This window comes from Corvus kubaryi, unplaced genomic scaffold, assembly GCF_017639235.1.
Source record: "Corvus kubaryi isolate FWS band 111438036 unplaced genomic scaffold, C.kubaryi_AGA036_p1.0 37256, whole genome shotgun sequence".
Classification (NCBI taxonomy): domain Eukaryota; kingdom Metazoa; phylum Chordata; class Aves; order Passeriformes; family Corvidae; genus Corvus; species Corvus kubaryi.
The window spans coordinates 1,858,131-1,885,532 of record NW_024581076.1 but is presented as its reverse complement, the minus strand read 5'-3'; the positions used below and the strand labels follow the sequence as shown (position 1 = coordinate 1,885,532).

Here is a 27,402-nt window from a genome sequence, read left to right as displayed (position 1 = left end):
GGCAAGTAGTTTTCTTCAAATATAGTATTTTTTCTGTCTTTAATATCAGTTTTATTCCTGGTAATCACACATAGTATTCTCATAGATCTCTCTTACAATCTCTAACTAGTCATATCTTTCAAAAAATGTGCTTTCCACTAAGCAGGCTATATTATTTCAATTTTAAATTTCCCATTTCTGCAAATCTTTTTTTTTATTGTCTTTTAATATAGACTTGGTTCATATGAGTGTGAGTGAACAATTATATCAATTAAAAAAATGGAGAAATTACATGACTTAGTGCAACTGTAAGTTTGAATAATTTGTTTTCAAGTTTTTTCCCAAGTATAACTCAAACTCTGGTATGATCCAATCAATCAATAATGTGAATTAGATGCTGTATATACACGAAACTCCACAAAAAGTATCTTCTATAACTCACTCCTGGTATCAATCTTTCAACTCTGTTCATTGTGTCTCTTTCTACTGTTGACATCTGTTTACAATGTGGGAACTTCTTAAATAATGTTTTAATCTCTTCTCAGCACTCATCTCCCTCTGAAAAAATATGATCATATTAAAAATCTTCAGTGGTTACAAATCTGATTTTATAGATTTATCGGTGTAATTACTCAAATTTTAGTTATTTCTGAGTTGGTTTTGTGAGAAAATTTCTTTATTCTGATGAACTGCATGTTGCTAAATACTATTTTGTTGCTACACACATTAAATAAACTAATCCCCTGTAACCTTTAAACCCACAATACATGTGGTTATCATTTTAGAGGGAAGCCAGAGGTTTTGTATTAATTTAACAGTATATGTCTCAGAAACTGCGGATCTCTGTCTGGACCTGTATGGTCCTGAGTTAATTCTAAGCCATCTACTCTAAAATAGCAAAATTTTATCTGTGATGTCATCAATATGTGACTTTTTTAGTATTATTTTAGGGGGTTTTTTGTAGTTGCAAAGTTTTACCCTAAAACTCATACAAACTATTGCAGTATTTACTGGTAACTGACTGTGTAGAACAACAGAGAAAGAAGCATTAACAATAGATCATTTAAAAAATCACCAATAACACTCAAAGAGAAAGAACCCTTCATCTTCAAGTCTTAGTACTCCCAGTGAAGGACTTTGTGTTTTGACAAGCTTCCATAAAAACAGAAAAGAAGGATGAGCACAAAAGAAAGTGGCTGGTATTCAAAAATTTATGCAAATCCTTTTTAATTGCATTTTAATAGAAATTAGAATTAATTGTTAGTTTTGCTTAGGGTATTTTCCCCCTTGAAATGTTACTACCATAAATGTACTAACATAGGGCAAACATCAATTTTTCACCATGTTTTGAGGGTAAGACAGTTCTAAATGTCCTAAGAAATGTAGGGAGAAAGAATATTTTTATCCTAGCCATGAGAGAGAGGTTAACTACAATAATAAGCTAAAATAACAGTACTGGAATGTCATTGTGCCTCTCTCCCTCGCCTGCCATAATGACAGCTGCAGAGACTGAGCTCTTACCTCATTAGCAGTAGTCTCTGAAACCCTGGGTTTTCAGAACTCTGGCATAAATAAACTAGGCAGCAGGCTTGTGGCTGTTTTCCTGCCCTTGATAGTATGCCGTTCTCCACATACGCTTACTTTTTTTTGTGCCAGTGGAGAACTCTAGATATTTCTCATCCACTTCCCTACTCCAACCCCCCTCCCTGCATCTTTGGCATTTTCTGACTTCTCTGTGAGGGTTGTCACTTGAAGTGCCATACAGTGCTTGTCAAACTTCCAGAATTCATCTATATTCATCAAGTCTCCAGGTGACCACAGCTTTTTCCTAGCCTTATCTTCCACTCTACCTCTCTATCTGTGCACTTGCTTTATTTGTGTTTCCATCTTTGTGAAATATTCTCCACCTGGCCCTTCTTTAATAATTTTATAGCCTGATAAATGACTTTATTATTACTCTCTGCATGAAACCATAGAAACCTATGAAATCAACACATGCTTCCAAGACAAATAAGCAGAGATTGCTTCTTGTTATGATATTACTGCTGGTGGGTTGTCCCTTTGTAGAAGATAAGAAGTCAGTTCTTTGTCAGTTCTTTCCTTCTTTTTAGGCATCTCTTTATGACTTTGTCTTCTGAGCTAACAAGTCAAAATTCGGAGAAAAGAATTAGAGAAGTGATCATGGAATGCAGACGAACAGATTTTATAATTTCATATAAGGAAAATCTGACTTTTCTATCTATTGAATGTTGCCTTCTTTTAGGCTTTCTCTGGCTACATGGAAAACACCTGGCCCTAGAGTGCTACCTAACTCCAAAATGTGGTTTTCCATCTTGGCCACATGTTAGGATGAGACCTATATATAGATAATTCCAGTTCTAGTTCTCCCTTCACCTGTTTTAGGCTTCTAAAATTTAAAAAAAAAAAAAAAAAAAGAAAAAAAGGGAACATGGATGGTGAAGTGATGAACTACAGTGTGTTTCAGGAAAAACCTTTTGGAGAAATTAGAAAAATGTCATGAAAAGCCAATGTTAGAGCATGGCCTTCCTCAAGTCCTTGGACTGCAACCTGAGGAACATGGTACTGCTTTTGAATGTGCTCATTGATCCATTTGTTACCATTACATTGAAAGTAAATGTTAGGGCAGGTTTTTGTTAACATTACTACTTATACTTGCTTTTATCAAGAGGAATCTGCCTAAAAAAACCACTAGTTAAGAATCAGAGGTTTTGGGCCATAAGCCCCTTATGAAACTGCACCTTGTCTCACTTAGGTCAGCACTTTTAGACAAGTATTGTGGGGACTGGGTTGTTGGGAGGGTTTTTGTAGATGATAGTATCTAGATAGTAATAGATAAATGGCTGTTTAGCAGAGAGGCTGTTATTAGTAACTGAAAAAAGGATTGTTTTGCAGTCCTTGCTCCAGAAGGTCTTATGAAAGAAGGAAAAGGCAGGCTAATAGACCTTGCTTTGCACATAGAATCAGAAAATTGTTTTTGTTAGAAAAGACACTAAAGACCTTTGAGCCCAACTGTTAACCAAGCACCTCCAGGGATGGGGGCAGGACAAGATCAAATGGCCTCATTGGGAGGTTTGGATTGGAAATTACATTGGATATCAAGAAAAATTTCTTCACTGAAAGCGTTCTCAAGCAAAACTTCTCAAGTTTCAGTTGGAACAGTCTCCCCAGGGAAGAGGTGGAGCCAAGGTCCCTGGAAGGATTCAAAAAAGGGTGGATATGGCATTTGAAGACATGGTTTAATGGTGAATATGGTGGTGGTGCAGGGTTGATGGTTGGACTTGATGGCCTTAAAGGTCTTCTTCAACCTTCTGTGATTCGTATCAATGACAATTGATGCTAGACTTACTGCCTAAAGAGCTAAAGAGTTAAATTTGAACAAAAGTTATTATTTTGTTCTTAAGAAGTTCTGTTTTCTTCATTAGTTTGAAAACCTGAAGAGATCAGGAGAACTTTTACAGAATTTGTCATAAACTTTTTTTTTTTCATTCCTTTTTAAATTCTTGGAAATCTATTTCCTAAATAGAGCAACAACAATATACTGAATTTTTTACATTATTTTTTTCTCCCATGTCAAGCAGTTTAAGAGAATGCAAAAAATAAAAATAATAAAAAAGTTAAAATTTACATAGCTTTTTAGTGATCAGTAAAGCAGGAAATATCTACTTTAATAATAACAATATAAATCAACTGTTGCAATCAGAATATTTAGAAAGAGCTGCAATACCACCAAAATTGTTCAGATTGCTTTATAGTATTTTGATTTCCATAATCTTTTAGCCTGCTGTTGTCTTTGTTTTTACTAGTTTGAATACATTCATTTTCAGCTGGTTTAAATTGGATACTTAAATTAATGCATTGTCAATTTGCTGTTATGGCAGAATGAAATTAAAGTAGGAAACATAGATGTGTTGTAATGATAATATAGTTTTAAAGATGCTCCTGATTGCCAAAAATACACATTGTCGCTAGCCAAATAAACTTAATGACACTCACAAAATAGTACTGGTGAAGGCTATTAACAAGATGTTCTCTTTAAAATCAAATTGTTGTTCAAGAAGAAATTATATTATTGAATTTAACTGGCTGAATGCACACCTATTACTTTTGCAAGTACTTTAGATAAGGCAAATACAAGAACAAGATATAATAGTAACAATTAGTATTGCCACATTCTCAAACACTTGTTTCCTCTATATTTAAGTTTAAAGTTCTTGGGATAAAAACCGAAAAATACTAAAACCTTTATATAGTGTTTAAACATTAATTTTATTTAATGGGGAGGGAATCAGTAGGCAAGAAGCAAGAAGTCTGAAATTTTAAGTGTCACATTTTTTATCTTCAGGGAGCACTGCAGTGTTTGGTAATAGCCTGTCTGATGGCCTCTTGCTCATGCCAAATAGCTGCGTGCACAGCTCCTAGTAGCCATGCTTAGGTATCAGCATTTCAGATATCACTGCTTCTAAGGTCTGAACTCATGCTCTTCATTACTAAATTGTTACCTCACAATGAACCAGTGAAGCTATACAGCAAGGGGAGGGCTTTTTGTACAAGAAGACCCTTTCTTCTTTTTAAATTTCAGGGGGTTATTGCCAGTATCTAGTTGAAACTATTTGAATCATATCCTTGCTTTTAAATTTTCCCCTTTCAAATTTTCTTTTTACCAGTATTTTAAAATTTCTCACATATCTGCTAATTATAAGGTTCTTAGGCTGTCATTAAAATTCTCAAATCTAGGGTTATTGTTCAATTGTTTTGAGTTAGAAATCATTTATAGTAGAAAATTTTACATGCCTATTTCTTTCCGAGAGCATGAGCATCTTCCTATGTCTCTTGTATACAGGTCACACATATGCAGGTCACATTGTGGGCATTTGTGTCAACAGAGAAAAAACTGCATGCCTAGCTGAATTCTGTGTCAACAAAGCTGTAAGAGTGTGGTGCAAAAGTCCTGGAGCAGGAGGGACAAAACCAGCTGCATTCTTGGCACTTCCTCTGTTTTGGTTGTGTCCCTGTGCACATACCTGAAAAGTGCTGAAGGTGTCCCTTTGCACACATCTTAGGAGTGAGCCACCTGGTAAACCTGTTCAAACCCAGTCTCAATTTTGCTGCAAAAGTATTAAAAAGCATAACCCAAAGAGTTTGAACTTACATTTTCAAATGCAGCCTGGAGCATCCCACTTGAGAACTGTTAAAAGGCTGGGGAAAGTTTGAGTGACTGCTTTACACTTCTGGCTGGCACAACATGCTAGGGAGCTGGAGTTCTGGCACCAACAGTGCAATGAGATCTTGGGTTGCTAAGATCAATAAGTATGTGGACAAAACAAAATCCTGGAACCATGCTTTCAGAAAGCAGCTCAATAGCCACCTATCCTTTTTGGCAGACAGTGGAACATAGCATGTAACTGGTGTGGCTTACTTTTGCTTAGTAACTCAGCCGCGCATCTTATCATTTTGCTTCTCCTGCTTAGAGGGTAGAGCGGATCAGGCACTGTCTCTGTAGTTTGAAAATCATTTATTTTTGAATGCCACAGAGCACTATGCACTCTTTTTCAAATTCAAATTTTCTTAATTCATTTAACTAGAGAGAATCATCTTTCTCTGGACACTAGTGGAAGAGGTCACTTCTTTCACATCAAACATTTTAATCATTATGATTGAGATCGTCACCAGTGCTTGCTGCTGAGAATGTGTCATTTTCCTATCTCTAAGTTTTTGTTACTTTAAGAGGCTTATATTCCCATGGTCCTTTTATTGATGTGTTTTGGGGTGCATTTTTATATCTTGGGGAAAATCACTGGTTTGGCTGGGGTATGTGCATGCGTATGTGCTGGTTCTTCACTCAGTATTACACACAAGCAGTTACTTCCGTACGTTGGAGTAGAGAAGGTATACTACAATAAATAGCAAGAATATATATGTGTTTCCAAATGTAGTTAAGTTGGAGTAATTTTCTTGACATTTTCAAATTCTAGACAAATCAGCAAAAACTTTTTTGACCAACTGAGGCGGAAAAAATCCCCATAAATTTAATGAACTTCTGATATGATATAAATAACAAGAATCAGGGATGCTGGAAGACATATCTTGCTACACATATTAAAACTCTTAATAGATAGCCAAAAACTGATATTGCCCTTCAAGTTTATTTTGTATTTCTTATTTTTCCCATGAGAAAAAATTTTTAGCATTAGGTTTTCTTATAATTCTAGATGAATAGTACATATGCACATGACATCAAACTTTTAATCATGCCCAAACTACATATAGAAAATTTTAATTGTATTTGTTCAATGCAGATCTATCAACAGCAGAGCGAGAATAAAATGGGTCTACAAAGATGAGTAAGACAAGTGGGATCCTATTTTATGACAAATTAAAGTGAATCTATTTGAAGCACTGTGCTTGAGTGCTGTAATAGCATGAGCTGACATTTCTAAATGACACAACCTATGTGGCTTCCAGTAGCATTTTATTCCTTTGAGTCAGATCTGGAAGAAGCAGAATAATTGCCTTGGGTATTGTTCTGTACTCTGTGTCTTTTGGCCCAGAGCTACTTGGTTTGATGGAAGTGTAGAGATCTGCTCTGCACTGCAGTTTGTAGTGGGTAGGTCCCAAAAGAATTTGGTTTATTTGTTCTAGCAAAACAGAGGTCAAGAGAGATCAAGATTGCTTGCCATAAATATATGAGGGAGATAAATGCCAAAGAAGGAAAAAAATCAAAGCAGTTTAAGCTAAAGGACAGTGCTGGCACAAGAACAAGCTTGTTTAAATATCCTTGAATGAATTTAGACTCCAAATGAGGACAGATTTTCCAGCCAGAAATAAGGTCCAGAATAGCTTTCTGGCAGCTAAGATAAGTAGGCATAGAGAATATTAGCTAGTGTCAAGATGAAGTGCAATCCATTTATGAGACTGTTTTATGCAGTCAACTGAAATAAAAGAAAAAACATATGCTCTAAAGGACTTCTCCAGTTCTCCTATCACCTCCACCCCATCCCCTCCCAAATGACAGAGACATCAAACCCCATTCACCACACTTAACCTTCAGTACCTAGCAGAATCTGGTCCTTGCAGCTTATTGCACTGACGGTGGAGAGAAGAAGTGATGTGCAGAAATTTGCCCTATTCATTAAAGTTTGATTTGTTCCGAGCAAGTAGTCTCTCTCTTTGCTTTTCATCTATAAAGCAAAGCAAGAATGTATGCTTATAATAAGTACCTACATTCAGCGGTATCAGCCTCAGCATTGTTACCACATTTCTGCTTTTTTCTCCAGCTCTTAGTTAATTTTTTATATATATTCTTATTAAGAATTTGTCATGGCTTCAAGCTTACTGCACTAAAGGCTCCTTCGTAACTAAATAATGGCAACGCACCAGAGAGTTTTGAATAATTACAGGAAAGTGCTATTTAACAGGTAAATAATGGTTATTTCATTTTTTTTTAGGTCGGTATCTTTTTCCTCATGTGGTGTAATATGGCATAAGTTTACACCAATATTTAATGTGTTTTCAATATAATCCTATTTTTCAATGATAAACACAAAAGACAATTTTCATGATGTCTAAGTATTTCATAAGTACAGCATACACTACTGGAAGCCTGAAATATTTCAACATAGCTAAGTTAAAAGAACTGAAAAGAAAATCCTTAGGACCAGAGAATCTGATGAAGCAGCAAATGTCTTTGCAAGACTATAACTGATTCTCCCCAAACTCAAGGCAAGACTTTGCAGCCTGGGTCAGATATATAATAAATAAATAGTGACAGAAGTTCTGCTGGATAAGGAAACATTTCCAACTGTGAATGTTTAATCTCCAATTAAACTTTTAAGAAGAAAATTTTAAACCAGCATAGCATTAAATTTAATAAAAGTAAAAGGTCAGCATTCACCAGACTCATTTGCTTAGTTTCTTTACCCAGTGTACCTTTGCAGTATGTGTTCTCGTCTAGAAACACCACTTAAAAAGGCTCCAGCTTCTCCAAACAGTGGACCTGAAGGGACACAAAATCTGAATAGATGCTAAAATTCTGAGCATCAGTAAAGGCACTTCTCAGTTTTGCTGCATTTCAGTTCTTTCTCTGAGGAATTTACTAGCATTTCAGCATTATTTGTCTGCACTGTTTACCTTTGCTACTCAGTACTCCTGCTGAAGCCACTCTGAATTTGTCTTATAATAAATACCGTGAAGGCTGGCTTCCTAATTCAAAACATAGAGCTGCATTTGCTTTAGAGTTACCTTGCTACCCCCCCAGCTACTTAGGGACATTGTGATACCACCATAGGACGACTATGCTGGGAGCACAGTGGAACTGCTGAAGTGTTTACAGCAGCTGAGGAGCTGGGGGTAAATGCAGACCTGTATTTCCACAAATCTAGACTGGGATCAGATATGATCAGGTATCTCAGAATTTTTATACTGCTCTCAGAGAGATGTCAATGCTAGTGCGACTCTGCCCAGAATCGGTCCATGTGCTGATGTGTCTCAAGTGGGAAAATATGTTTGCACTTCAGATAACACACTCTGAATTTCTTACTAATCTCTTTAACCACAGGAATATGGTATTATTTGGCCATGCTCCAGAAACATTGGTAATAGCTACAGGTGAAGATTTCCCAAGCCTCCCTCAAGACAGAAATTCATTTCCTTATTACTGCATAATGAAAAGTTTGTAAAACCTCTAGGAGCAAAAAAAGGTCTTGTTTTTTCCAAATGGATCTTCCATAAAAATGAACATACCATACACTTTTAAAACAATAATTAGCCAACCATAAAGGAGGAAGAAAAGTATAGGCTCAGAGTATTGGTGCTTCAAGAAACAGAAACAACAAATCATGGAACTTACTTTACAGATTTCCAAAATACAAAATGTAATTATCCAATGATAATTAGACCCTAATATATTATTAAATCTTGAAGCTGAAAATTAATTATTACTATCAAGATTAATTTGAATCAAGGGGAAAAAGAAGGTGAGCTATAGTCTAACAAATTCAAATAAATGTGCTCTTCTTGATATGCTTTTGCAAATAGCTGTGAAAACTTTCTTGCCTTCATTACCTGTTCAGGCCAAATCTATTGATAACTAGCCAAATATGTGAGGAATTTTTTCAGAAAATTAACTGTATTGGCATGTGTGGTACAGTCTTAATACAAAGAAAAGATGCAGAGTCACAGAATAGTAAACCAAGGCACTAAAATGTTAATTGTATTTCCTGCTCTTACAAATCAAATGCAAGGTGGCAGAAGGAATCTAGGTATCTTTCATAATTTTAGATGTCGTTTTCAAGACATCTGAGCCTAGAGGCTGTGCTTTGCCTTTAACTACTGAAAGGCAGATGACCAAATTCTTTCAGGACTCATTTCTTAGTGTGGCTGCTGCCTTTGGGATGCAATTTACAAGCTTTGTCCTACATTCCTTTTTGCATTAGTCTCACTCTGTCACCTATTAGCATGGATTACTGTCTAATTTATCATAGAAACTCTTTCTGAAGATACACAGTATATTTACAGACATATAAAGACTTGCAGATATACAACTTGTGGGAAAATTTAGCCTTTTTCTTCTGTTTTTTAGTCTGCACACAACAACTAAGAAAATGTGGAGGAGTATTTTTATCTTCGTTATGTTAAATAACACTGAAGTATTGTTATAACCAAAGTTATATGTTTATAGACAATGCAGCCTTTTCTTGTAGGGAATCCAGAGTTCCTCATTCCTCTTCAACTGCTCTACTCACCACTCTGCCTCAAAGCAGAATCAACCCATCACAGAGTTTGAAAAGTCCACTCTTTTTTTTTTTTTTTTTTTTTTTTAATTTATGGCACTTAAGTTAATCCTAACTTTCCAGTTCCTCCATGGGAAAGATGTAAGATTTAAATAGACATCCTGTTTCATTCTTTTTTTTGTCTTTCATATTTCCTTTGGGGCAGCAAACAAAAACAATCAGTTTCCATGAGTGATCCCTTTAGCTCTAACAATATTTAAGAGGGTATGTTGGGAGCCAGCCCCTTATGTCCAGGCATTGATTTTAGCCACACTCAGAGCCACTTCTGTAATCATACCCTATTTGAACATCTGAGTCTAGGATGGGCACAGTCTTTGGATATCTTAAAGTACATGAGATATGAGAGTACAAAGATCAGGAAGTCTACACATTTGAGCTTTTATAGCGGATAAGCCTATACTGATGTCTCTTAGAAAAGGGGGGTGAAACAGTGTTCTTAATTTAGCATGGAAAATGAATGGCCCTAGGCATGGGCTGTTTGTTATTTTTCAGATATTCAGGATGTTGTGTAGAGTACACTTTTCACTACAGATTGGATCACTGAGCTTAATGGCAAATACTCCATGAAAAAAAAACTAAGTTATTTCTAGGTTAACATCATTTCATGATCCAATGGAAGAGAAAGAGCACCAAATAACATGACAGTGAAAAGTTCTGCTTTGCAAAATGGGCAAATAATGGGCAGACCATGTCAGCAAAAGATTTGCGTACATTCCCACCCAAATATATATGCATGATTAACAGAAACATGCTCCAATTAACATGCCAGTGAGCTGGTGCAGTCAGGCCAAATGGACTGCCAGACATCCTCCAGACTTGAACTCCCTCCAACCAGCATTCATCTCAGGCTCTTGGGTAACAAGAGCACAGCACCCCAAAACTTCTTCCAACGGGCAAGAGTTACAAGGCAGCAATTAGAAAGGTTAAGAGAAGAAATGCCTTCATATTACACAACTGACATCCTGTTACCCTTTTGCAGAACACTGCTCCCATGTAGCCCATTGACATCAGCCTTCCAGCACTGCTGCCTTGCTTCTCCCTACACCTGGAGACAGGCTTCCTTGCAGGGGAACACTTACTGGCCACATGGTATATCCTTATCAGAACATCCAAATCTTAATTTTTCGAGAACTTCAGAGAGCTTGGATTGGACATTCACTTTTCTTTCTCCTTGTTTCCATTGCAGAAGACAATAAAGAAAGCCAAGTAACAGACAGACGAAAAGGCAGTAGATACTAAGCGTCTGGTTATTTATCATAGGTCATTGTTCCTTCAGTGTCCCAACCCCAGGTCTTCATTCTACTATTCTTTTTCTACCACTGTACTTGTTGGAATTTCTCATAGGGAGATAAAGAGCATTGGAAAAACAGTCTCAAATAAATCCATTTTCTGTGGTCATTTAGAGAGGCTTTAATCTCATTTGCACCCAGTTCTGTTCTGGCATGGACACAGAAATTTAATGACTAATTGTTTTTTCTGTACTCATGTTTACTGCCATTAGCAGGCATGTACAGTGTGAACTACAGACTTTTATGGTGCAAGCCATGATCATATCTGCAGGGTGCATTGTTACAATGCATTTGTTGACGTGAAAAAATAAGCAACTTGCATGATACACACAATAAGTTTTAGTTCCCTGATGCACTGCAATACAAAGTGAAAAATGGACAGTCCTCTAGGTAAATGGAAGCCAAAATTGAACTCAGACCTGCATAGCACAAAGTATCTGCTGCAGAATCTCCTGCTTGAGCATTGATATATATGAATAAGTTAGAATTTCGTTGATTTAGTAGCAGAGGAAGCATAAAGTGACTACAATCTTCATGTATATTCTTTTAAGAGAACCTGGGTCTAGGTTTGCAGAGTTTCTAGGCAGGAGTTTCAGTTGTTAAAGGTTATTTATGTTTTTTTTTTTCTTTTTCTTGCTAACTTAGGACAAGAGTTCTTTTCTATGAAGCTGCATTTTGAGTATGGCAGAATATTTTGGCTTTCACTGTTTAAAATGCTATTGTTTTCAATGGAAAACAATAGCAATGTTACAAATCATACACATATTCCAGTTACATCAGCTTGATCATAACAGTTAACTCTAAGACACGATTTATCCAATATTTCTTTGCAGTGGGACTATCCCTGACAGAAGGCTTAATTTAACAGAAGAGGAAATCTATATCCAAGCTGTTGTGTTTTCGTAAGGTCAGAATCTACAGGGGGGGTAAAACATCCCTGCTTTGGTCTGAAGTGTAAAAGTGAGCAATTTCTTTCATTCAGTGCTTTCCTTCCTATGAAATCCAATAGTTGATTGATGGGAGGCAGGGGGGTGGGTTTTTTCTTTAATGACAGAAATTAATTCTAAGTAACCATCCACAAAACTGAAAAAGACAAGACTGGAATGGTATTATTCTAAGTCCACTAGCAGGTATTGTAAGTGTAAATAGGTTGCAACACCATTACTTTAGCTTCCTTGAACCATTTTGAACCATTGGCAGAATTTTATAGACTTCTATAACACCTCAATTATATATCACCTTAAAATAATTATTCTTAAGCTGTACTGGTGTCTCTGCTTTTTTACATCAAGCCAAAACTAAGGTGGGTATGATAGATTATTACGGGAGATACAAGGTTTTATGGACAAATAAAAAGTGTGTTCATTTATTTGGCACAGCTCTGTAATGTCAGAGGGAGTGTCATTTGAACAGTTTGAGATTTCAGGTCATGAAGTGAGTGACACTAAAATCGCCTGTAAGATAAGCTCATTGATAGTATCTTTCCAAACTTTGAAACACATTCAAACATGCATTTGTAAAAAAAAAAAATAAAGTGCACTTGAAAAAGTATCAAAATTTCTTCAGTACATGTTTAAAAAGACCTCCTTCTATTTTTACCATGACTGCACAGGTGTTTTTGATGGGCCTAGAGAGTTATTTTCCTCTGCTGTTTATACATGGAAGTCTCATGGTGGAATCATGCTCGTGAAGTAACTTCTGACCATAAAATTTATTCCTGGAAATACTGTCTCCCCTGTGAGACTTTCCATGTAATGGTAAAAAAGCGGCTAGCAGTGATGCTATTTTTTTGGAAATGAGCTGTGCAGGCTTCTCCAGATTTTGACTTCAAAACAGAAGTGTAAATGTTAGGCATATTTGCTTTATATGTTTGGCTCTCCTTTGCTCATTCATATACAGATCTGTCACAACATCCCAAGGGACCATAGGATATATTTCTCTTCAGCCTTATACAGACTTCCTCTTTTTACTGCATGACAGTGACTGAAGAAAAAGTAATTTCTGACACTTCCATAAAAGTTTCAGTATATTTCTCTGAGACAACTATCTCTGCTTCTCATAACTAAGAGAAAGTCTCTACCTTCAGTTCATCTTTCAAGATCTCATTTTCTCTTGTCAATTTGTTCTATGGTGTCATAGGTTAGCAAGCATAGTCCCGGAAGGGATGTCCTTGCTAAGGGGTGCTTACAGTTTCCTCTGGGAACTGATAGAACCTATCAGCTGGCCAGTTTGAATATGGACAATTCTCTAAGCCACTTAAAGTTGTGACCGCCTCTGTGATCCACACTTAAGAATAGACAAACTCCCCCTCCAAGCTCTCTCTCGTTTCCGTGCTGGCACAGGTGGCTGCGGGCCCCGTGTGGGGGCCAGCGGGCCCGGCCAGGCCCTGCTTGGGCCAGGCCGGGCCGGGCCACGGCCATCCTGGAGCCGATGGACCTGTTCCAGCTGTGGAACCCCCCCCACTGCCTTGCCGTGGGCAGCCGGAGCGGCTCGGCTCTCCCCCCTCTCCACTGCGATAAGAAAAATTCAACATTCCAGCTGCAAAGCTGCAAGGCCAAGGTGAGATTGACCCTTTTATTGCTGTGAAGAGCTGAAAACCTGAGGGAAGAGAGAGAGGAGATGCTTAAAGCTGAAAGTCTGTTGTGAAGCTATGATATATCAGAGTATCCCGTTGTAATTCCATGAAGATATGGGGGGTGGAGTGTTCAACTCGTAAGCAAAAGCACCTGCGCTGAGATAGGCAGATGCTGATGCAGCTGTAATTTCATGAGAAGTTTGGACAGGGAGAGATGGACCAGATGAGGACTTTTGCTCCAAACGGGAAAGGAGAAAACCTCAGTCCCTAGAGATGCTCCCAGAGATGGTCCTAACAATGAAGATGATGAAGACCCTTTGCTCCCAGGGAAGGAGAAGGGCCTCTGTTTTTGTTTCTGAACAGCTCAACCTTAAAATTGTACCCCAACAAACTTCAAGAGTGGACCCTCGAACACGGGAAAACCAATTGCTATCTGTGTGTGACCTTGAACAAGCTGCAAGTCGGGGGAAGGGACTCACACGCAGGCAGAGAGACTCCTCTTCCTAAATGGACTGAACAATATTTGGAAGTGGGCGGCTGTCTCGTTGTGATAATGTTTTCATAGCACGAGCAAGAAGAGACTTCTCTTTCTAAATGGACTGAACAAGGTTATTATGGAAGTGGTAAACAGACTGAACATCTCAAGGGTTGTCTTTTTACATTGTCAGTGGGAGAAGGGAGGAAGGTGGGAGGAGGAGGAGAGTTCTGAAGGTGGTATAATTTTTTTTTCCCTCCTTTTAGGTCTGTTAATAAACTTCTTTATATTCTTTCAAGTTTGGTGCCTGCTTTGCGTTTCTCCTAATTCTTATCTCACAGAAGATAAACAGTAATGAGTATTTGGGACCAAACCACTAGATATGGGTTCAAAAGCAACTGAATGGCAGCATTAATGTTTCCAAGAACTGATGTTTCTAATTGGGATAGCTCTGATTTTAGGAATGCAAGGAAGGAAATTTGGGGTTTATTTTTTTTTCTTTACATTCTTCATACTGAGCAGTGGAATTATACAGAAGTACAAAATCATGCTAAGAAAAGGGAAAGTGAATTATTCTGACCAGAAAGATGGTCAGTTAAACAGAGACAGAAAATATGTTCCTCCCAAGGGAAAAATATAGAGATATTAGACAGTTCACTTTGTACTGTCAATTGTGAGTCCGGTTCTCCCTTTTGGAAAGGTGAAACAGCACACCTGGAGATTGCATAGGCACAGATGAGCAGGGAGGCTGGTAAGGGAATGTCAGGCATAGAAGCGTGGGAGTACATGCACCTGAGTTACAAAATGTTTCAGGGTTATCTTTCTGTTTTCGTTTTTGAGATGCTTTTAGAAGACTGGAATGGGATTAATTTTATCAGATGCATATATAAGCAGTGTAATTCTGCATCTGAGCCAGCCATATGCCCACTTTAATTAAATAATAGAGAAAACCAGGTTTTCTCAGGTGCAGTTCATCTCCTCCTGCAGTTGATGTCTGAAATTTGTTAAAAGGGAAGCCAAAGGTAATTAACTTAGGTGAACACGTTTATGCTATAAATTTCTAAAGTTAAGTGAGATGAACTCCACCTTACTTTTTTGGAAACATTATTTTCCTAAGTTTTCCAAGAGAAAAGACAGTTTTGAGAGTGTATTTTGGTTTAGTCAAAATCCTAATTTTAGTCAAAATAATTTGATGGAGAACTGTGGACTAGCTCTAAATGGCACATGAAATATATGCTATAACAGTGTTTTATATACATTTGTAAATTTTGATTAGTTGATCTTGCATTTAAACTAATTCAGTTTAAACCTATGGAATCCTAGAACATTTTATATGACCTTAAAGATCATCTAGGTCCAACCCCTACTCCATGAGCTGGTACACCTTCCCCTAGATCACATTGCTCCAAGCCCCATCCATCCTGGTCTTGAACATGTCCAGGAATGGGGCTTCCAGAACTTCTCTGGGAAACCTCTTCCAGTGCCTCACCACCCTCACGGTAAAGAATTTCTTCCAAATATCCAATCTAAGCCAACTCTCTTTCATTTTAAAGCTGTCACCCCTTGTCCTGTCACTACATGACCTTGGGTTTTTGTGTTTTACTGTGTAGATTTTCTACAAATCCTTTTGAACACTGTAAGTAGTTTACCACATTTTTTGGAGCTAAATTAAGTGGTGTGTAATTTCCCACTGTGCTCATGGTTTTTCCATCTCTAGATAATGGCAGTACATTGGCTATTTGCAGGCATAAGGGTCTCTTCTGACACTTAGTGAACTTTACTGCTAGACATTCCAGTTCAAAGCCCACGGTGTTGCTATTCAATCCTGTTTTTCAAAGATGTTAAAAGTGTAAAACCTCAACATATTTGTTATAATCTTCTTAATATATGTACATATGCTTGCATTTATAAAACTACTATTTTACTATTTTTCATTTTGGTGAAGCTTTTCATATTGATTTAAAATAAGACTCCAATTTTGTTGCTATTAAATTAAGTCTCCAAAACCTTACTGTTTTCAACAACGCAAAAGTGGGACCCTAAATACCTCATTTCTTCTTAAGCTTCTGTAGTGCTGCCCTTGTAGTCTGGGCTGAAAACTTGCAATTCAGCTAATCTCTTTTTCAATATCTACTTTTACATTAACTCATCTTAATTCGAATTATAGCCAGTAGGAAGGTATAAGCATTCATAGCTCAGAGCAGTGACCTAACTTAGACATTGCTTCAGAAGAATAAATTTCACTTGAGAAGTGTCAGGCTTTGTTCACTAGGGTGATCCATGAGATTAAGTGAGATGCAGGTATCAATGTCATAGACCCTCAGAGTCAATTCAATTTTCTAAATAGGTATTTAGTAGCAACTGGGATGTCCCAAGGTATTCAGCTGGTCTCCAGCTGCCAGTCCAGGATGGTGAAAATCTCTTTTACTTTGTCATATGTCAGCACCTTACAAATGGCTCAACTACTCTGTAGATGTCTAGATGGATGTTTTAAGTAACTGAATTATACTCCTACTCTTATATCTCTCAGATCTCTCCTACAGGGCTGGCTTCATCTCCATGTTGAGATACCTACGTGTCTACATGCATAGATGTGCATGCAAAGCAGTCTAAATTGCAGCCATCAGCTGGGGTCAAATTTATCTAACATGACAAAGACTGGAGGTAGAGGTTCAGCTCATCTTGAAGTAGATATTTGGGCTCAAATCAATTGCTTCAGCAGATTCATGTAGTCCAAGTTGAGAGCCCTTAGGGAATCTTGTTTGACCATCAGAAGCTGATCCAGAAATTCCTGGTCTCTTTCAGGTCCTGTGACCCAACTGCTACTCTTGTGCAGGTGTACTGGATAGTCAAGCAAATCCACTCTGTCCTCACTGGAAGACAATGTAGTGAAGCTATTCTTCTGTGAATTCTTTTTCTGGAAGAAAACATGTGAATCCCACTCTAATTTGTGCACTCAAAATTAGTTGTGATTTCAATTTTTTGTTTCTAATGCCTAAGTCTATGCTCTGTCACTTAATGGCCTGGCCATTTATTCTATCTTTACTTCCTTTGAATACATTTTTGTCTTTTTTATTATTGGTCTGCTCAGTGCAGTCAGATTAATGCAGGATTTTGAGTGGTTTTAGTTTACATTTTAGCTGAGCTATATTTCCTGCTCCAGGCTTATTCTTAGTTACCTTCAGAAGTGAGCTCTCAAACTTGAGATAATGCCAGCCATAGCAACAATATTCTTTTACTTCTGGGACACTTTTCCTAATCATGTTATGAGCATGAGGTGACTGAGATGTAGTCACCTCATTCAATAGCTCCACAATCACAGCCTAAATTTTGTCTGTGTGTGTCTCTGTTACCTGCAGTTTTACATCATCATAGTGTTTTGCTTAGCACTGAAGCATAAACTACAAACAGGGGAGCCATGACCTTACCACAATGAAAAAAATATCCCAGCACAGTAAGATTCCTGCTCTGTGTTTTTTTCTCACGCTATTGAAAAACAGGTTTCATATGAGAATCCCTTCATCATAAAATTAGATTAAACCTTGTAACTCCTTTCTCAAAAATGGCTGATCACCTATGACCTTACATGGTACCAGGTCATTGTCTCAGAGCTTAGCAGAAGACAGACGTTTGCTGCTAAGCAGAGCTGTCCTCAGCTGAGCCTGAACCAACACTTTGTATATTTCTTGAAAATCATGGAATCATAGAATTATTTAGATTGGAAAAGACCTTAAAAATCATCGAGTTCTATCCCCCCTCACCATGGATAGTGCCATCTTCCACTAGGCCAGATTGCTCAGAGCCCCATCCAGCCTAGTCTTGACCATGTTCTGGAATAGGGCTTCCACAATTTCTCTGGGAAACCTGTGCCATTTTCTCATCACCCTCACAGCAAGGAATCTCTTCCAAATATGTAATCCAAGGTTACTCTCCTTCAGTTTAAAGCCATCAGCCCTTGTCCTGTCACTACATGCTCTTGTTAGATGCTGGAATGTGATGTAAGATCCTTCTCTTCTCCAGGCTGAAGAAAGAAATAGAAAAGAGAGCGGGGAGAAAGAGAGGGAGAGACAGACAAATAAAGCAGAATATACCCATGGATCCAGTGGCATCCTACTGGTCCTTCTTCACTCTGAGCCTCATGAGGGGAAGAGGAAGGGCAGATCTGGATCTCTTCTCTGTGGTGACCAGTGACAGGATGTGAGGAAATGACCTGAGGCTGTGTCAGGGGAGATTTAGGTTGGATATCAGGAAAAGGTTCTTCATCCAGAGGGTGGCTGGGCACAGGAACAGGCTTCCCAGGGAAGTGGTCACAGCACCAAGCCTGACAGAGCTCAAGAAGCATTTGGAGAATACTCTCAGGCACGGTGTGACTCTTGGGGATGGTGCTGTGCCAGGCCAGGAGCTGGAACTGATGTTCTTTGTGGTTCCTTCCAACTCAGCTTATTCTGTGGTTCTGTGCTTCTGTGATTCTTGTTGGTGTGGGTCCCAAGGTTGTTCAAAGCTTGTCACTATTTATACATTTTAGCAAACAAATGAATTAATGCTCATTGGCTACACATTTCTCTTATTCTATTGGTTAAAGGATTCCCTCACTTCTAATGCTAATTAGTGCCATGCTGAGTCTTCCTCTTGAGTCAGTGGGTTTCTTTAGTCCGTGGGTTGTGGTTGGTGGTTGCACTCTCCCCTGACAGAATTACCTCTTATTGAGTCAATTTCAACACAGTTTCTGAGTTGGCTTTCCTTGTGGTCCATAAATTCTGCAGTCTTTGCGACATCAGTGATCCATTCTTCTCCCACAGCTGTGTTAACACTGGGACAGTAGTGCCACCTTTGTCTCTCAAGTTCCTGTCACAGTGGCTTAGAACAGTCCAAGTTCCACAGGGGCATATTTGAGGGAGCTTCGGTGGCCTCAGATGCCATCTGTCCCATTATTTGTGGTGATCTTTCTCTGGCTGTGATATGTGTATGAGCAGTTGATTCTTCACACAGTTTGCCACAGTGGGAATTTTTGTCTGGATGCATTACCCAGGATGTGCCAGCCAGACATTGCCTCTGCCAAGCCTGGAGTTAGCACCATCCTGTTGCTCCATGCTATGCTTCTCTCATGGCAAAGTGGCCTAAACAGTGTTTGGGACATGCAACTGTGCATTTTAAGTCCCTACAGATGGGTCTTTCTTCTTTGGTCTGCAGGACATTGACATGGTTCTACAAGGGCACCTCAGGCTTCAGGAAATATCTTTCAATCTCTTTTGAGATTGCAGGTCCTTGCAATCTCAAAATAGACTTGTAGGGAGAAGAATTTCTAAAGCTTGTTGAAAATCTACCAGTACAACTAGCACTAAAGAGAAAGATTTGGATTGATGCACAGTTTATTTTCTGACTGAAGTTTCTCCAGAACTGTGTGTTCCCCACTGTGCAAATTTATTACTCACAGCCTTTGGGATTTGTTTGTTTCCCTTGCAGTTTATGCTGCTGACTATACTTCAGCTATGCCATCTGTTGTTCTTCTTTCCTCTCTCTTAGTGTTTCTTTTACCTTGTGTCCTCATTCCAGGCTACATTAACTGCTCTGTGTCTCAAAGGGTATTTAGGAACTTTCAGCTGTACTCTGTAACTGTCAGGTGCTGGTGCTGGAGAACTGAGTTCGTTTTCACATCCTCCAAAAAGTATGCAATGGCTTCAAAATATAAATTATTTTTAGCCTTCTGGAGGGTATCTTTGTCTATATTTGGTTCTTGCACCTCTATTGCAAAATGTACATAGGTTTCTTCTTTCTACACCAAGGACAGATTTTCTCAATGTTGACAGGTCTCTGAAAAGGAAGGAGATTTTGTCACAGTTAGGATTTTGTTTTAGTCCTTAGTCACTGAAATCATCTAAAAGCAAGAGAATTCTTAGCTTTTATTTTAAAACATATTTCCAGATCCTTTGTTTGAAGAGATACAGTGGAAATCCTGCCACAAACACACCCATTATGAACATGGGCTGTAAGATTGGAACACTGAATCAATAACTGGAAAGCAACAATTTCTTAACTCTCACAATTTCTAAAAAAATAATTCAACCGAATAATTTTAAAAATATGGTGGATGTTTACCATCCACATTTTAATGAATAAAAATCTGTTCTCAGGTGTAAATGTTGAGGTACAGCTGGAGTAAGACTGAATGATTTCGATTTTTAGAGACTGAATTGGCATCGCACCATGTATGCTCTATATTTAGTCTCAAATAGCTTGCTTTTTAAAGCAAGCCACAGTCATTTTAAACACTTATGAGTGCATGGAGTGCTGGGACATTGTGTTAGTGTGGTAATGTGCATTTACTCTATTGTTTGGATTCTTCTGTGTGCTTCGTAGCTTATATCCTCTGTGCACAGCTTTATTTACCTTTATGCCGTAACTAGGGTGACTTCATGAATCATAGTTTAAGTAAGAGGGAGAACACACTGAGCTGCTTTCATAAGGAGACACTGAGTAGAGAAGCACTCATTTTGTATATAGTCGCACCATAATAAATTTATGTTGCAAATAAATACTCTGCAATTTGGAAGAGTATCACATTTGCTTGTTTTCTTGCTTATAAACTATAATTTTATATTGAAACCCCAGTCTTTGGTGAGAGAACTCTTAACACAAAAAGCCTGGCCCATTCAATCTTCATATAATGACACAAATAGCAACTGATAAATTGCAAAAGATTTGCCACATGGGCAGAAACAGAAGTGATATGGAAGGGTATAACATGGACTTGTGCTATTTACAGGATCTTGTACTGTCATGTGGACTTTTTTTAATGATTATTTGATTGTTTTTTATTGTAGAGATGGAGACTGGTGCCCTTGAAATGGCATTTTTCAGATGCTAAATCATGTAAGTTGAAATGAGTTCCCTCAGCAGAAGAGGATGGCAAGTGTATTAATGCAAGTATCAAAAACTTGGTCAGCTTAACAAGCCAAAATATTTACACTGACTATATAATGTAAGCTCTGCTACACTGTAAATTATTGTCTTCTACCTTTTGAATATGGCAAGCAGTTGATAAAGCCCTCTGAGGAATTTGCTATCCCTCTGCCTATCCATCTGTCCTATCATTTCTGGCTTTTGGAGAAACAGCTGTCTTTAAATATTATACAGTAATCTATGCCAAAGGAATGCATGCATTACTGGAGCTAGTATTGTCTTGTGCATCCTAAAAGTGATTAATTTTTTAACAGGTTTCAAGAGATGCATTCATTTATCCAATAGGCTGAACAATAAGCCTGGACTGTGGAAGGTGGGTTACTTCCTGTGTTTTCAGTTGTTAGGTAGCTGATAAATCCCAATGGAAAAGTAAAATATTTATCCCACAGTGCCTGTCAGTGTCACACAAAATTTCATATACCATTTATAATGAAGAAGTAGTAGCAATGTTACACTGTTTTGAGCAAATGCACAGTGAATAAACTTCAAAGCTCAACAGTTTACTCCAATAGAAAAATTAATTTTTTTAAAAATTGAAGCAATCTTGTTAGTGTGCTATACCATACAATCCATAGTACTTACATGCTACTTTTATTGAATCAGTGTTTCCCAGCTGTGTGGTTTAACAAGTAACAGGATCTGTGAAACACTGAAGAAAGACGATAATTGCTCAAAATATGACACGTTCAGTCGCTTGAATGGGATTCACTACATCTAAAGGTGGAAGTTGACTACCTAACTTAGATAGCTGGGGATTTTATACAAAGTCAAGGGTACTTCCTGCTACATCCTTCACCCATCACTAAAGAATAAGATGAATCTCCCACAGACCCTGTATCATATTTTTGAGCCTTGTGTAAATGTCTTGGGTGCGCTAGGGCACCTTACATGCTGCTACAGAGCTATCAGCTTATGAATGTTGATCTAGACGACCACAGTATAGACATCTGCACTTGACCTAGTCATCCTACTTTACTATTCATGGAAGAAAGAAGCCAAAAAACATTAGGGTATGATTTGTATTACTATGCAGTGTCTAGTGAACTGCCTGCTAAAATGCTTATTTCTCTTTGCTGTATGAGGAGCTCAGTGCTCAGCTCACATACAGATTTACACATGGTCAGATGAATACCAGGCTTTTTTACGAATAAATGAAAAGTGCCTGTTGAAAATATTAAGGCACTGGAAATCTAGATCCTCTTCTTGATTGAAAAGGTAACCCAGAGACACTCTAATCTCAGAAAGCTTTAGCTTCCTTGTCACTGTTAGGAAGAAACAGATCAATCCTGTTATTCGATTAGTATGAAAAGATGTGATAATGTCCACTTATACTATTTACCAGTCCCTTAATTCATCTAAGTGGTTAGTGTGCTGTTGTTCCTTTTGAAAGAAAATTAGTGGGCAGCAGACAAGAGAGTAGTAAATTACCTTAATCTCCTTTTAATTATAAATATGCAGTTCCTGCAGACAGGCATTGAACTGAGTGGATTTTAATACAAGTGCGGCATAAACCTGGTGTGCACATTAGAAATTGAAAGGTAAAATTCCTCTTGTTTGGGCAAGCCATGCTTGTTTTTTTCTGCAGAAAAAAAATCATACAACTTTTATTACAGCTTTTCTTTCTTATCTCATTGTCAGCAGGATCCTTTCCTGGAAACTGTCAGTATAATGGTTTTTCCTAACAGTGAATAATTAAATAATATTTTGCTTTTAAACACTCAGACTGCACTGTTTTTGACTGGGACAGAGTTAAATATATCCATTGTAGCTGATATGGGGCTATGATTTGTGCTGAAGACAGTGTTGATAACACAGGGATGTTTTCATTACTGCTGAGCAGAGCTTACACAGGGTCAAAGCCTTTTCTGCTGCTCACCCCACCCCACCAGCAAGGAGGCTGACAATGCACAAGGGGTTGGGAGGGGACACAGCTGGGACAGATGACTCCAGCTGACCCAAAGGATGTCCCATAATGTATGAGACCGTGCTCAGCAATGAAACTGGGGAGAGGAGGTTGTCTGAGGTTGGCATTGCTCTGGAATGAGCTGGGCATCAGTTGATTGGTGCAGAGCAATTATTTTCTTTTGCATCACCAGTTTTCCTTGTAGTTTCCTTCCCTTCCCCTCTCTTTGTTGTCTTTTTTCATTAATTTTTTAAAAATTTTTCATTGTCCTTATGATCTCAACCCACAAGTTTTCTCATTTTTACCCTCCCATATCTCCCCCCATCTTGCTGTGGGGGAGCAAGCAACTGGCTGTGTGTGGACTAGCTGCTCACTCACTTCTTCCCTCCCCTGGTGGGAGGTGCAGTAGAATCAGGAAAAAAATTTAAAAGTTGAGATAAGAACAGTTTAATAATTAAAACAAAGTGAAATAGCATAATACTAATACTACTAATTATAATATTTGCAACGAAAAGGAGAGAGAGAGAAAAGTAGAACACAAGATGTTTGAGTGATGCACAATGCAGTTGTTCACCACCCACTGACTGATGCCCAGCCTGCCCCCAGCAGCGATCGGTGCCTCCCGGCCAACTCCCCCCAGTTTATACACTGAGCATGATGCTCTGTGGTACGGAATATCCCTCTGGCCAGTTCAGGTCAGCTGTCCCAGCCATGCCCCTTCCCAGATTCATGTGCCCCTCCTCACTGGCAGAGCACTGAAGAGTCCTTGACTTACAATAATCACTGCTCAGCAACAACCAATGTCATCATTATTCCCATACTAAATCCAGTGCACATCTCTGTACCAGCTACAAGGAAAAAAATCTAACTCTATCCCATCAAAAATCAGGACAGCTGCCTACTGTAATTAAACAGTGACATCTGCCCTGGGTTATTGGTTGGTTCAAAATAAGTCATATTCACAGAAGTCACTCCAATAAATTTCTAATTTAGAACAGAGCATTGTATTTGATGGCCATGTTAGTTTGTTCAGATTACGAGTATCTCTGGAGTAAAACCATGTCTTATGCAGCATTGAACATGCATAAAACAAATTAGTAATGTGTTCAGATTTGTCCCTTGGCTATTAGGTTTACCAGTGTAACTAGTTAACAACTGCCTTTTGATGATTATTTACTATGCTGGCCAGAAAGTTTCAATATGATATTTTCAATGAGATTAGACCAATTTACTGGGGTGGTCAAGCAATAATTAAAAGAAGAATAAAGAATCAGGGAGATTTCCACAAGATTTTAATTGAAATTCCAGGTAGATTCCTGACAATACCTAGTCTGATTTTCTGCTGCATATTCTCAGCAGACCCAGTGTTAAGAGTTTCAAGAGGCTTTGGGATAATATATCTGGTAGCTGCTTTAGCCTAATGTATACTATTACATGGACTTCTCAGAATGTCAGCTGGCTGCTTTCCAGTTTGGTTGTGTCCTAATACACCAGCTCAGCAATTCATTCAAATTATCCCTTTATGGAAAAGGGCATCAATAAAATTATATGCTGTTAATTTAGCCATTTTTTTTCCTCAAAAGCTACACAGAACTTAAAGGGATAAAAATAATTATATGTAAATTAATGTTCATATTTAGATGTAGTTAATTAGAATACTTCCTTTATGTACCTAATTTGTTTTTGACACCATAACCTTTTAAAGGCCTGTCTTTAAAAATGCTGGAAGCCTAATAAAAACATTCATTATAATATACCAGATTTTCTTTTTTAAACTCATACCTTGATTATTAGACTGACTGGTACATTTTTATTTCACTTATCTTTGATGACCATTCTCTTCCAATATATAAGTATTGATTAGCAGAAGTGCTTGCAAAACATAGAATAGAGGGAGTTTAGAAAAGTCCTGTAAAATTTGCAGTTTGTGACTCCAGATATCAAATAACAAGATAAAGTTTGTACATAAGACAAGAAAGAACTTCAAAAAATTGTAAATGTAAACAACTGAAAATGCATTAATTTTCTGTCATTTTTATTGTGAGTCTACCCCTTTTTTTCTGGAATTTTCAGACTACTGTCTAGGCTTCTGTTCACGACAACCAAGTGGCTGCTGAACACAGGCAAATCTATTTTACATTGTATAACCAAGAGAGGGGTGTGACCTAGTCATAGTATCTGCAGTGGATTCATACATGAACCAGCAGCTTTATGTGATTTTAGCTCAGACCCAAATAATCCCAGAAAGAAGCAGTGGCCAGTACATCACAGAAGCAACATCTTTTTTTATTTTTGCATGTTAGCAGGTATGGAAATGTTACATCAATAAGTCAAGTGAAGGATAGTCTGTCCTTTTCTTCCCCATGAATCAAGAAGTCATTCATTTCAGTCTCAGTGATCTAGAAATTAATAATGAGCTCAAATCAACATTTCTGGGTTTACTATGCAAATGTTTTAGGCATTTATATAACCACTATTAAGTCTATTTTATATAATAAAACCAATGTTGCTGCATGTTTTCAAAAAATGTAGAAGGTTTTTCTTCATATTTTCCTTATCATGCCCAATAAATGAATAAATGAATGCATGGAAAAGAGACAAAAAAAAAAGACAAAAAAAGTATAAATAGCATCAGCATTATAGGATATGTTTATGAAACCACTGCATTTTAGGAGGTACAAAAAAATGTTTATATCATTCATCATTAAAAAATATCCATAGTATCAAAAGAGTGCAAAGAAAGCTTGTGTTTCTGACAATAATGTTTCCCTATTTACTTTGATAACAGTCTCTGGTAGATACTGAGGCATTTTTAGTTTCTTTTTTAAACTGGTTACCTGGTCTAACAATATTCAAGGAGGGTAAATAATATGATTAAGCTGGGGTTTTTGAACGTGATGGCACTTTGACAAGGGATTTTGTCTGCAAAGATTAAAATGGCAGTCACCCTGGCCTTATGGAAAATGTACCTTGTCAAACAAATGTGGGATCTTTTTTGCACAATAGGTTTGGTTGATAACTGCAGCAGGTAACTGCATTGACATAATGCAGTTATACTTCTATAAAACAGTTTTCCTTGTCTTTCTTCCTTTCATGGGAGATACTGCTATGCAAAATCAATGAAGCTTAAATATCAGCTATGAAAGATGTTTTAGAAAGTAATTACAAATGAAGTATCAATGTCAACAGGATGCATAATCAGATTACTCTGAAAAGTTAATTCTTGCTTTTCAACCTCTTCATCAATGATGTGATCAAATTTGCTGATAATGGATAATTAGTGAGGAGGAATAATGGGGAAAGACCAACTCAACTAAATTATATTGCTGAAGGAAGTAACTTTTCTTTCAGCAATATGTTTAAACAGGATATGTTTAACAAAGCCAATTGAAAGGACATGCATCAAGGAACAAAATGTGTAGGTCACACTTGCAGGATGAGAAATGGAGTCCTGGTGTTCAGTGAAACTGATGGACTTAGAGGAAATAGTAACTATTTAAGTGAGCATAAGCTCCCTGAGCAACACTACAGCTAAGTAGGTGAACATGTTTTTAAATGCATATCTAGAAAAATATTAAATAGAAGTGAAGAGGGTGTATTTGTGTACAGCACTTGAGAGACTTTTACCACCACGCCTACATGCATTTTTTGGAGATGGTCTTTTAAAGGGATATTGATATATTAAGAATATTACAGAGAAAAATTACAAGGGCGGGTCAAGATTTGGGAAACTAGCAAATTATACCCAAGATAAGATTATGAAGTCATTGTCTACAGGTTCAGACATGGGAAAAAACAATTCTGATAGGAGACAGAGCTTGAACACACTAAAATAACCAATGATTGGAAAATAGCTGATTCATAAGACAAACAAGAATCATCTCTTAAAATCATAGATTCATGTAATCATTTAGGTTGGAAGGGATCTCTAGAGGTTATCTAGACTGCTCTCCTGCTCAGAGCAGTACTAACTTTAAATTTAGATCACTTTGAGCAAGGCCTTGAACACTCAAATTTAAAAGTCCCTGAGGGTGAAGGTTTCACAGGCTTGTTAAGCATTCTGTTGCAGGCCCTACCCATTTACTCTGCAATTTTTCTTCTTATATCCCACTTAAAATTTCCGGGGCTTATAGCCACTGCTTCTCATCTATGGATTGTATAGCACTGAGTAGAGTCTGGCTCCATAATATTTTTTATTTCCTGTACATATTAAAAAGAGGATTAACGCTACCATAATTGAAAATTAAATGTGATTTGGTGAAAAGAAAATGCCACTATTTTGCAAGTGATATGGATGTGGTTTCCAGGAGGTGTAGGGTTCATACAAATCATGAGCCTGATGCAGGAGTTGCTGGATGAAATTCTGTGATTCCTACAACTTAAGTTAGCTAAATTAAGTTTTAATTTAATGT

The 27,402-nt window shown here is 37.6% G+C and overlaps 1 long non-coding RNA gene across 1 annotated transcript in view; it reads left to right on the top strand.

Moving 5' to 3' along the window:
• The window catches only part of LOC121662530, an 89,727-nt gene that overhangs the window by 47,726 nt on the left and 14,599 nt on the right, over positions 1-27,402 (top strand). The window contains exons 2-3 of the long non-coding RNA XR_006015318.1: positions 20,949-20,997; positions 21,342-21,400. This is a non-coding gene — a long non-coding RNA (uncharacterized LOC121662530). The remainder of the gene's footprint in view (positions 1-20,948; positions 20,998-21,341; positions 21,401-27,402) is intronic.